This window comes from Podarcis liolepis (assembly GCF_965112155.1).
Source record: "Podarcis liolepis genome assembly, chromosome: 8".
In the NCBI taxonomy this organism is placed as follows: Eukaryota; Metazoa; Chordata; class Lepidosauria; order Squamata; family Lacertidae; genus Podarcis; species Podarcis liolepis.
In genome coordinates this window covers 88,776,946-88,789,574 of record NC_139560.1, presented here as the reverse complement: position 1 = coordinate 88,789,574, position 12,629 = coordinate 88,776,946, and the positions used below count along the sequence as shown (strand labels likewise).

General features: G+C 46.0%; 1 protein-coding gene across 2 annotated transcripts in view; it reads right to left on the bottom strand.

Moving 5' to 3' along the window:
* SEMA5A (semaphorin 5A) overlaps positions 1-12,629 on the bottom strand; it is a 133,968-nt gene that overhangs the window by 91,594 nt on the left and 29,745 nt on the right. The window lies entirely within an intron of this gene.

The following is a 12,629-nucleotide window of genomic DNA, read 5'->3' as shown; positions in this document are numbered from 1 at the left end:
TTTGTGGGCAAGGAACTCGGGGAGGGCGGTTCTGATTGTTGTTTCCATGTTAACAACCACAGTCTGATTTTTCTTAGCTAATTTCCTGGCAAAGGAGTTATCAGGCGTTATATTCCATCCAGCAAACGTGCTGTTGTTTTCTCAGTGTCCAGATTCTGAGCACATGTTGGCAGCGCAAGTTAGCTACATATGCACTAGAATCATAGAACTGTAGAGAGTCCTTAGGGTCATCTAGTCCAACCAAGCAATGCCGGAATCTCAACTAAATCATACATGACAGATGACCATACAAGCTCTGCTAAAAAAAAACACCCCAGTTAGAAATTCAACAACATGTTAGAATTACTTCTGCTTATCTAACGCTCCCTCATCCAGCAGGTATATAAATCCCATTGATTTATGTAGTGCCACTAGCACATGACATTTTACAGAGTCTTAAACAAAAGGAAGTCTGGTCTCTGCCCATGAAGCTTACAATCCAAACTAAATTTCAGTAAACTACCAATATAATCAGAAACAGGTTGTAGGATCCATTGTATATTGCATTACACTTCACTGCTCACCAATTATATAAGACATCTTACTCGTTACCTATTCATTAAATGTCTTCTGGGTCAGGGGGATAATGAGGAAAATGTCACAGGAAGAAAGGTGAGTTCCTCCTCCCCTCCTTGAAAGGCTCAAACGTAATTCCCAGAACAAATTGCCCGCACAGGAACATATATAGGATGGAACGGGATAGCATAGGATGCTCTGTTCTTGCAAACAGCAATCTGTTATTCACATTTTAATATCTTCAGTGTCACCCTCCAGCATAACATGTACAATTAAGAAGAAATAGAAAGATAATTTCCCCCCTATGCAAACGTTAGGATGCACACAGCACCAGAAGAAATTGCGTCAACCACTCAACCAACTTTAAACATTTTCATTAATCTTCAACACCTTCCGTCACTATTCAAATGCTAATTATGTGCAGACTTTGTTTTTCCCAGCTAGCAGCAATTTCATCTGGAAATAGAAATTGAGTAATTATGAGAAGGGTAGCTCAGAAATGTGAGACTTAATACTTCTTGAGGACATGCAGAGACCCCAAGACTGAAACACAAAGTCCAACCCCACCTGCAACACATCTCTGTGTGTCTGTCTCAAACAACTTTCTTTTTCAACACAAAACACCCACCCAGGGACTTCAGTCTTGGGTGGGGAACCAGTCAATTTGACGCTCAAAGTCTCTACTCCCCAAAGCTGCTTTTTGACTAACAGGAGGAAAGATGAAAATACCCAAATCTTTTTTTTAAAAAAAAAAAACCGTTCTCAAAGAGAAGCCGAGAACAAACCAAAAAAGGGGGGTTCTGAGTGGGAAAGCAGCCAGAGTACAAAGGGTTAAGGAGTGCCCCTGCAGCCTCCTATGGTTGCTTTTAAAATCGGGGAAGCATAGGTGGAATCCACACACATATAAAAAAATGCTGTGAAAATGATTTTTTAAAAAAGCTTTGGAAAATATATTGAATTTGCCATAGCTCACCATCGCCATCTAGTGTCACATTTGTATATTATACTTTACAACACACTTAAAACGTTTTATTCGCAGCTGTATAGCTGAGTCCATAGTTTCAACCTGAGAGGCTGTACTAAAATGGTTCTTTTTAAATCACTGTTCATGGACAGAATCAGCAAAGCATAAAGGATCCGAAAATTATTCCGTCCAATCCACACCCTAAAGCCGACCCCATCAAATATCGATCAGTATTTGCTCCTCACTAAGCCCGTTACAGATTATAATCAGGGTGATTTGGGGGTAAAGAGTGCCTAGATTGGACAAGGCATCCAGCTGCCTCAGGTTCCTAAAGGGATGTTATTCTCAGGAGACAATGAAGTGCACCTCTGGGGATGAAGTCAAACGTCTGGCGAATCGCAGCGCCTGCTGTGGCTGCAGAGACTAGTAACTCGTAACTGCCGCCTCCTGTGTTGTTCTTGCTGTGTTAGCAGCACCAAAGTGGCCTCCCGGGGACGCAAGCCTGGGCAGGGTGTCATGAGGTCCTGGGGTGCCCCCTCTCAGCTTCACTGATGTGCTTGGCTGCAGGGGTTGCCAGAAGGAGGCGGACAAAACACCTCTCCAAATTTGTGCTGGGCTTACTTCTTCGCCTTTTCTTCTCCCAAAGGTGTCCCACAAGGCAGTGGGTGATCTATCCTATGGGGATAGTGTAGGTAAATAAACATGGCAGGCAAGTCACATGCAGCGTGTGCACCGTGGGGTGTAATCCATTGGTGCAGTCAAATGTGACATTCCTCATTTCCCTAGCATGGGCACAGGCAGGCGGACATCCAGTCGGGGTAACGCCCTCTTCCACTGGTCTGGAGCATCCTCTCCCTGCATGTGACCTGGGAGATGCGCCTGGCTCTGGCTGACTCCACAAAAGAGCCGAGTCACGCAGCCATTTTCTCACTTGCAGTTTTGTCTTGTCCTGTCTTGTGCTCTCTTTTGAGCCATGCTGCTTTCCTGCAGCCACTTTGTATTCTTAATGTAATTTTTCTGTCTGCTGGCTCTTAGCCAGTCTCCATACAGTGGCGGAGCAAGGGGGTGCAGTGGGAGTGGAAAGCCCCAGGTGTCATCCCTAAGGGGCATGCCACGCGCCCACTGCACAAGCCGCCAGAGGAAGGGGGAGCTGTGCCACTTTGCCAGCGGCCTTCTTGGCAGTTTGGGAGTCGCGGGTGGGATGTGTGTGGCACTCCCGGCTGGAGGCAGGCAGGCAGGGGAGAGGACGGGAAGGAGCTAGTTCCAGTAGTTCCAGGAATGAAACTGCTTGGAAGCAAATGGGTCTTCAAAGCGAAGACTGATCAAAATGGCAAGATAGTCAGACACAAAGCCAGATTGGTAGCCAGAGGTTTTTCACAGGTACCAGGAGAAGACTATCACAAGACCTACTCACCCACCGTGAGGTATGAGAGCATTAGGCTTATGCTCAAGCTTGCTGCAGAGGAGAATTTACACGTTTCTCACCACGACGTGAATACAGCATTTTTGTACGGATCTCTAGGTGAATCACTTTTTATGCTTCCACCTGATGGCGTACAGGTAAAACAGGGATTTTTTTGTTCTCTGAAGAAGTCCCTTTATGGTCTCAAACAGAGTGCACGGTGCTGGCACACAAAACTCACTGAAGTATTGTTTTCTCTAGGTTTTCAGCAAGTGTATTTGTCAAAGAGGAGGGGCAAAAGAAGCTGTATTGCTTGTTTTATGTTGATGATATTTTGTTCTTTTGGAAGGATGTCACAATGTACAATAACACCCTAGCTCAACTGAAAGAGCACTTTGACATGAAAGATCTTGGTGAGGTAAACAACTACCTATCTCTGGAAATAGAGAGAGATCAAGATGGTAATATTCTAGTACACCAGTCACGGAAAATTGCTGATGTGTTAAGCAAACTAAACCTGATGGTCACATGATCTCCTGCAATGATTTTGCAAAGTTTTTTGCAGATAAAGTCACTCAGATTCGGGAAGAGGTAGACGCCACCGTGGGAGCAGGGCCGGGGCGGGAGAGTGCTAGAGTCCTGTCTAGTCAAATTGCGTGGGATCAATTCCAATCTGTTACCTCTGAGGATGTGGACAGGCTGTTTGGACGAGTGAAACCAACCACCTGTCTCCTTGATCCTTGCCCATCCTGGCTTATAAAAGCTAGCCGGGAAGGGCTGGGCGATGGGCTTTGTGGAGTGGTGAATGCTTCCCTCCATGAGGGAGCATTCCCAGACCCGCTGAAAGAGGCGGTTATTAAACCGCTTCTTAAAAAACCATCTTTAGATGCAGCCACGATGGCCAACTATCGCCCAGTCTCAAATCTTCCATTCTTGGGCAAGGTGATTGAGCAAGTGGTTGCTGAACAACTCCAGGCACGCCTGGAAGAAGCAGACCATTTGGATCCCTTCCAGTCGGGATTCAGGCCTCATCACGGGACTGAAACTGCCTTGGTCGCACTGGTTGATGATCTCCGGCGGGCTAGGGACAAAGGTGAGAGCTGTTTCCTAGTTCTGCTGGATCTCTCAGCGGTGTTTGATACCATCGACCATAACATCCTTCTGGACCGTCTTGAGGGGCTGGGAGCTGGGGGTACTGTCATACAGTGGTTCCGCTCCTTCCTCCTGGGCCGTGTTCAGAAAGTGGTGGGGGGGATGAGTGTTCAGACCCCTGGGCTCTCACTTGTGGGGTGCCTCAGGGTTCTGTCCTCTCTCCCATGCTTTTTAACATCTACATGCAGCCGCTGGGAGAGATCATCAGGGGGTTTGGGCTGGGTGTTCATCAGTATGCGGATGATACCCAGCTCTACCTCTCTTTCAAATCAGAACCAGTGAAGGCAGTGACGGTCCTGTGTGAGTGTCTGGAGGTGGTTGGAGGATGGATGGCGGCAAACAGATTGAGATTGAATCCTGACAAGACAGAAGTACTGTTTCTGGGGGACAGGAGGCGGGCAGGTGTGGAGGATTCCCTGGTCCTGAATGGGGTAACTGTGCCCCTGAAGGACCAGGTGTGCAGCCTGGGAGTCATTTTGGACTCACAGCTGTCCATGGAGGCACAGGTTAAATCCGTGTCCAGGGCAGCTGTGTACCAGCTCCATCTGGTACGTAGGCTGAGACCCTATCTGCCCGCGGACTGCCTCGCCAGAGTGGTGCATGCTCTGGTTATCTCCCGCTTGGACTACTGCAATGTGCTCTATGTGGGCCTACCTTTGAAGGTGACCCAGAAACTACAACTAGTCCAGAATGCAGCAGCCAGACTGGTGACTGGGAGCGGCCGCCGAGACCATATAACACCGGTCTTGAAAGACCTACATTGGCTCCCAGTACGTTTCCGAGCACAATTCAAAGTGTTGGTGCTGACCTTTAAAGCCCTAAACGGCCTCGGTCCAGTATACCTGAAGGAGCGTCTCCACCCCCATCGTTCTACCCGGACACTGAGGTCCAGCACCGAGGGCCTTCTGGCGGTTCCCTCACTACGAGAAGCCAAGTTACAGGGAACCAGGCAGAGGGCTTTCTCGGTAGTGGCGCCCTCCCTGTGGAACACCCTCCCACCAGATGTCAAAGAGAACAACAACGACCAGACTTTTAGAAGACATCTGAAGACAGCCCTGTTTAGGGAAGCTTTTAATGTTTGATGTATCACAGTTTTTTAATATTCTTTTGGAAGCCGCCCAGAGTGGCTGGGGAAACCCAGCCAGATGGGCGGGGTATAAATAATACATTATTATTATTATTATTATTATTATTATTATTAACCCTGTAGACACACCAATGACAACAGGTTATCAGGTAGATGACACTGAAGGAGCATTTTCTGACACTACACTGTACAGAAGTATGCTAGGCAAACTAAACTTCATTGCCAGATGTTCAAGACCTGACATTGCTTTAGCTGTAATTTGCTAAGCAGACAAGTCAACAATCCTACTGTTAAGGATTGGAAAGCTCTGAAATGCATAGCTCGCTATTTGAAAGGCACTATGCATTACAGACTGAGATCTAACAATCAGAAGTCTGGTGGTCTTGAGATATTTGCAGATGCAAGTTTTGGAAGTGACACTACAGACAGGAAAAGTACGTCTGAAGTTTGGAATATGGGTCTGTTTGATTGGTCATGCAAGAAGCAAACAACAGTTAGCTTAAGTACTTGTGAAGCTGAACTGAATGCACTGTCTTATTCACTTAAGGATTGTGAATGGTTGTTACAATTGTGCAAAGACATGAAAATTCCTGTCAAATGTCCAATCCAGGTTTACCAGGACAACAAAGCATGTTTGGCTTTGCTGAATTCTGAAGGTTGTTAGCAAAGCACGAAGCATTTGCAATTGAAACTGCAACATGCTAGGGAATGTGTTCAGAAGGGACTCATAACGGTGTCCCATATGCCAGGTAATGAAATTCCTGCTGATGTATTGTCCAAGATTGTATCAAGGGATCAACACTGTACCTATGTGCAGAAGTTGGGTTTCTACTGATATTGTACGAACATGCTGCCCAGTGATGTACACAGAAAGGGGGAGGATGTTGGTTTCTATTTCCTCACTGAGCAGCAAATGCTTGTCACAAGACATTGTTTACATTCCACAGTCAGAGTTACTGTTGGGTTCCCACGGGAATGGGAGACTGGATGTGACGTACATTGGTTTCCTGTTTTTCAGTGTTCTCTCGGTTTCTTTGTGTCGAGAGGAGTGGCTTCTCTGCTCTCACAGAGGCAAGATGTATGTTTGTATGCTCTCAGCATAGCTTGTAAATAAACTTCAGCATGTAGCACATTACCTGCTTATCCTTTCGTCTGTGGGACTACGCTCTGCTTGTGCTCAAGATAAGACGAGCCTGTACCAGCTGAAGATGGGCCGGAGCTGGTCAAATCTCACACCCGGGACACAGTCCAACACTGAACTGCATTAGAGTGGGGGGCTGCAAGGGGAGAATAGCCAGCCTTTCAGGGGGAGGAAAGAGAGCATATTTCAAACAGAAACCTGAGCATTTTTTAAGTACAAAATGATGTTATTTGGACATCACTCAATTTTTAATTGTGGCAGCTTAGCATGTTTTTTCTTGCACACCTGACATGGATTCAAGTAGGGTTGCCATACGTTCGGGTTTTCCTGGACATGTGTGGGGGGGACTTCAGGGAATATGGCAACCCTAATTCAGCATTATAAATTAACCCCACAATCTCCAAATCAAATACATACAGGATTAAATAATAATTATTATAAAAACGGTCCATTTCCTTCCCACCCACTCATTGCTATTTTCAGCTTCCTGGCTGCCCTCCAGCTCCCCCACCCCCGTTCTCCAGGGATCATTCGTAAATCAAAAGTATATTGAAAGGAAAGTTACTATAATCACTGGGGGGTGGGTTGTGGATTTGCATAACATCTGCTCTATATAATACTCAAATTGTTGTGCTGTTTTTCAGTTGCAGTGAAGGGCCCAAAAAGAAATTGGTTCTCTCTCTCTCTCTCTCTCTCTCTCTCTCTCTCTCACACACACACACACACACACACACACACATGCCTGAAAGGTGAAGCTTTCCCAATGTGAACAGGTGAAGCTTTCCCCATAATTGCATTTCCATGGGAGAAAAGGGCTTTACCTGTTGAATTTCTGCCTGCCACACCGTTCTAATAGGCACAAGAACCTCAGCTGTTTTTGTGCAACTCCCACCATCCCTAGCGAGCAGGGCCAGTGGTCAGGGAGGATGGGAATTATAGTCCAAAAACAGTTGGCAACCCAAGTTTGGGAAACACTGAGTAAACCATTGTACTGTAAATTAAGGATACTGTACAGTGAATTCTTAATAGCATCCTTTTGCTAGGAAAAAAGGAAGCACAAACTCCTGACTAGGACTAGGAAATGAGACAGAAGGGGAGGGGCATCCCAAGGACCCCCAGGGAGCAGCAGTTCCCTGTCTGTGGAATGCCCAGCCTGACCCCTGGGGAAACTGGGCTGACTTTGGGTAGATGGGAGGGGTAGTCAGACATCCCACTGGTGGGAGTGGGAAGTTGGGGGCTGGGAGCGTAGGACTGACCGACTGTCCCAGGGCCAAAACTAGGCTTTCTGTAAGTATCTTATTTTTCCTTCTTTTAATAATTTCCGGGGGGGGGGGAGGGTTGACAAGAAATTTTCCGCACCGGGTACCACCTGACCTTGCTACACCACTGTCTCCATATGAGATGAACTCACAGTTTATTGCTTAACTACTAAGAAAAGCCTGCCTTTCAGGGATCAAATTGTGAACTGAAATGTGAGTAAACTTTCGTTACTTTACTCAGACTCTTGTGCCTTTATTCTTTTAAGAGGAATTAAAGGGACACCAGGAAATAATCTTAACTGAGAGATTCAAACAAATCTGCAAACTAGCTTCCAGCTATATTGAGGGGAATTTGCTCTGCTACTTCACTTCACTAGCATGAGTGAAGGAAGGATAATACTTATTCAGTATATCCTTTCCTACTATCTTTAACATTCCCACATGCACACTGTTACTAGCCAATCAGACAATGATAATTTTCCAAAGCAGTTCATTAAAGAAAAGGCACAAGGTTGGTTTCTTTATCAAGCACATCTGTATCTCACCTTTCCTTGTCAATGTAGTTGACCTTATTCCCTATTTAAATAGCCAGAGTAGACCAAGGCCCTGGGTCCAACATCAATATTCTGCCAAGGACCCTGGGGCCTGTACTAGGGATCTTGGCCTCCAAGGCGGAGGACGGAGCCTACTAGCCCTCCGAGATGGATGCCAAGTGCTCTTCAAGACCATGTGCCGCCAGTTTCCCTGAGTGGTGTCCAGGTGGAAGCTTCTCGGCTGGCCTGCCTCTTGCCTTTGGACATTCTGCCTGCTGCATTTCAGCACCCGCTAACTGACCTCTCAGGGATCCTGGTCTGGAAGCCAGATGCATCCACACCAAGTCTGGATCCAAGTACCACTGCCAGTGATGAGATATGTATTTTAGGCAGCGGTTTTGCTTGGGGTGTATGTGAACTCTTTAGATGGCAATGTGTACTGCTTATCTCACTTTGAGAGATAGTGTGGTGCAGTGGTTAGAGTGTCTGACTAGGACGTGGGAGACCAGAGTTCAACTCAGCTGTGAAGCTCACTGGGCAATCTTCGGCCACCTTCATGGGATTGTCTGACGGTAATATGTGGGGGGACAGAACTACATATGCCAGCTTGAGCTCCTTGAAGGAAAGGTGAGATACCAAAGTAATTAGACAGACAGATGTTTTATTTATTCAGACTCTTTTAATGGCGAGAGAGAGAGGTGGGGGGGGGGTAACATTTTGCTGAGTGGGGCCCAGGATCCCAAAGCTCTTCCCTGATGGCACCAGTGACCACGGTCCTGGTCCTACTCCATCATTCCTCCTCTTCCTCCTCCTTTTCTAGTTGAAGCCTGGCTTGAAATGTATTCTTGCCCATCATTTCCCAGCCCACTCTCATGCCAAGCAATCAAATGTCAGTCTAGGCCAGTCCAGGCAGTAGGCAGATGTACAGAGAACACTTGCCAAACAAAACACTGTCTCAAAGGGCGGGCAAGCAAGCATGACAAGGTGGCAGGCTGGACCCTGAATACAAAGACAGCCACCTCAGGTGTGCTGAATTCATAATAAAATGCACTAATGAGATGGATTTCAGAACGCTTGGTAGGGTTACGTTCCCCGAGAAAAAGAAGAGCAGAAAGAGGCATGAGTAGAAAAGGGAAACTGAAGGGCACAGAAACGTCCTTTAGCAATTATAATGATCTCAGAAATTAAACGGAATGCTTTTCATCACAGAAATCAGTATGTAGATGGACGTGTGACCCCAGAGCTCTGTGGGTGCTTCTCTCCACTGACTGCAGGAGGTGGGGAGAACAAAGACTAGAGGCAATCGTTTAATTCAGATGTGTAAGAACGATACCCGCCAACAAAAAGAGAAAATCAATCCACCACAATTTTCCCAATTATTCCTGGTTTGAAAGGTCTTTGGATAGCACACCTCAAATTACTACGATGCCTTCGGCTTTTCACTGCTGTCTCCACAGCTAGCCAGAAATGTTACACTGCTGTATCTGGTAATTTCTGTGCCTGGACCAGGCTCTTAATTGCACCAGCCATTGGGAACTGTCCAAAACGCTGGTAGACCATAGAATCATAGAGTTGGAATAGACCACAAGGGCCATCGAGTCCAACCCCCTGCCAAGCAGGAAATCCCAATTTCTTGCTGCTCAGCAGCTTTAGAACAGTGTGGTGGGTGTTGTAGTTCAAAACATCTGGAGGGCACCAGGTTGGAAAATGGTGGTGCAGAACATCTGTAAAGTTTTGAATCCAGCTGTTCTGTTAGGTTGCAGCCACCACGCCAATGAACGAGGGCAACTGTGCTACTCTTGCCTTCCATGCTGCTCTCACTGTGCCTCTAAGTTGACAATGAATTTTTCACCCAACATCTTGAAGACAATCATTCCACACTCTAGATAAAACATCACACAGCATAGTGTACCCTTGTCCAGTTTTCAGCCAGAGGAGGTGGCCCTTTTATCCTGGCCTAATTACATAGATTTTCATATTTTTTTGTACAATTACAGGAATTTTAGATGACAAAGCTCTACATCCGGGCTATGGAAGTCATGGCCCTCCAGATGTGGCTGAAGCCCAATTCCCAATTCCTTCCCCCTTGGGCCAGGCTGACTCAACAACACAGGTTCCTCGCCCCTGCTCGACATCACCTTAAATTCTTTTCTAACGCTGTTTTTACACACTTGTCACTCCTTGCATATCAAGCGTTTCTTGCTGGAATTTTCTTAAGTGTTGATCTTATTTAAGTAGATAAAATACCTTGGTGTATTTCAGACTCCAAGCAGTACCAGTAATCTCATTTCTTGCTGCCAAAGCCTGGTTCTTAATTAAAATAAAATCCTCTTAGGTTTCAAGTTGAAACTTTAAGAGCCATTTCACTGCTCTCCGTGTTCCAATTAAAATATCTTCTCTGCTGCCTGCTATTCTGCTTTTTCAACTGTGTCTAACAGAACAGTATATAAGTAAAAGCAAGTAATTATTCCATGGGCTCCCTAGAAATGTGGAATGTTGTTGTATGAAGTACTCAGCAATTCTCAACCACATTCCAAATGTTTACTCTGCCTATCCAGATCTCTTCAAGTACGGCCACTCAAACAATTACACCAGACTGTGCTAACAAACACTTACGATAAATAGTTGACTATACTGGTAGTTGGTTACTGGGGGGGTTTCAAATGAGTTTCTCAGAAAACAGAGAATATGCTCCAACCTTGGGTCACTTTTCTGTAGCTGCGCTCCTCAGGCACTGGAGTCTTCCAACTCATGCTACTAAAGCTAAAAGATTTGTCTTTTCAATTTGTTTTATTGAGCTGGCAACAGATAGACCTCCAATCGGGAAGTTCCTGGTTAGAATCTGGCCTCTGCCATGAAAGCACTAGGTGGCATGCGGCAAGCTACTCAGCCTGGGCTCTTCTACAGTCTGAAGGTGTCCCACCTGGCAGAGTTGTTGTAGTCCCTGGCTTGCACTAGGCACTGAAAACGCCAGTGTTTGTGTGTCTGCAGGAACAAGTGGTCAGTTCAAACATGGTTCCAGCTCACTTGCTTACAATTCAGATCAAGGCAAACCAAACTGAGATCATAAATGCAGCCCTGAAGCACCACAAAAGACAAAAGCCCACAACAATTTTTACTAGCTTACTTATTTGTCAGTCAGTCATACATGTCACTGATAGCCCCAAAGAGCCACAATTCGCCCAGTTTACAAAAAAGTTCCCTTTCAGTTTGCTTGGAGGCAATTGTTAGTCATACCAGCAAAGAGGTGAGTCTCTATTTAATAGTCTGTACAGCAGTCTCTAGCTCCCTGTAAACATTACCTTGATGTATTTTCATGTAAAAAACTGGGGGCTTTTAAACTTTCTGATTAAGACAGCCAATTGGCAAAAGGAGATCAGAACGCACACATTCACTGTCAAATGTGTCCAACTCAGTCATGGCACCCTGCTAAGAAGCCAGCCATAAATGGCTATTCTTTCAGAAGTCAGTTTCCAGAACTACCAGTGTGGGTGGCGATGTAGGTTTCCTTAGGCCCTTGCAAACTCTCTTGACACCCTGCATTTACATGGCTGGAAAAAGACCAGTTTCTGCAGTATAAACAACATCACCTCTTTTTTTAAATTATGTGTCCATGCATCAGTTACGAGGACAAGGGCAGCTTTGTGCAAGAGCCCCCTCGGCCAAACACGGTTTTACCTGTATCCACAGCAACCATGAAATCTGCACACAACTTTAATTTCAATAGGAGCCAAAGGCCAGGCAAACATTCATTTAACACATCTGAGAATGGAGCAGGGGGTCTCTTGGGTTTGTTTCTCTTTGCTGAGAAACAAATAACTCTCTGGCACATTTCACAAACAATGCAGAAATTAATTTGTTTTCCAACCAGGAAACAAAATTATCTGCAATTTATTTATTTATTTTGCAACTTTTGTATTAGTCACGGGAAGACTGCAATAGGTGTCAGAGGCCCTTCTGCAGCCACATTAGCAGTGATGGCATGCTGGAGGGGGGGAGAGAGAGGGAGGGAAATCAGTCTTTTCTAAGCAACACCATGACACTGTTTAAGGGAGCCATCCCACCCACTGGGATGAGCAAACTAGGGTCCAGCGGATCTGCTATTCTGTCTTAATTTAACCACATAGTTTAACCATAGTAGGAGCAGGTGGGGTTTTTTTGAAAATTTACCCTACATACCTAGCCTAGGAAGACTCTTCAAGCTATGCCAGCTTAACTCCCTCACCCTCTGCTCAGGAAGATGCTGTGGTCTATCTCCTCTGTCCTGGCTCAGCTGCAAGCCTGTCCACGGGGCAGACGGAAGTGGTCGCCTCAAGCGGCAGAATCCCATGAAGCAGGGACATCCCATCTGCCTCTGCCACTGCTGGATTGGCACAGTGGCGGCTTCCGGCAAGATCTCACAAAAGATCTGAGAGATCTCTCAAAATCTCACCAGAAGCTGCCACCTCACGGGCACCTTCTTATTTTAGAGTTGGAAGGGACCCCAAGGGTCATCTAGTCCAACCCCCTGCAATGCAGGAATATGCAGCTGTCCCT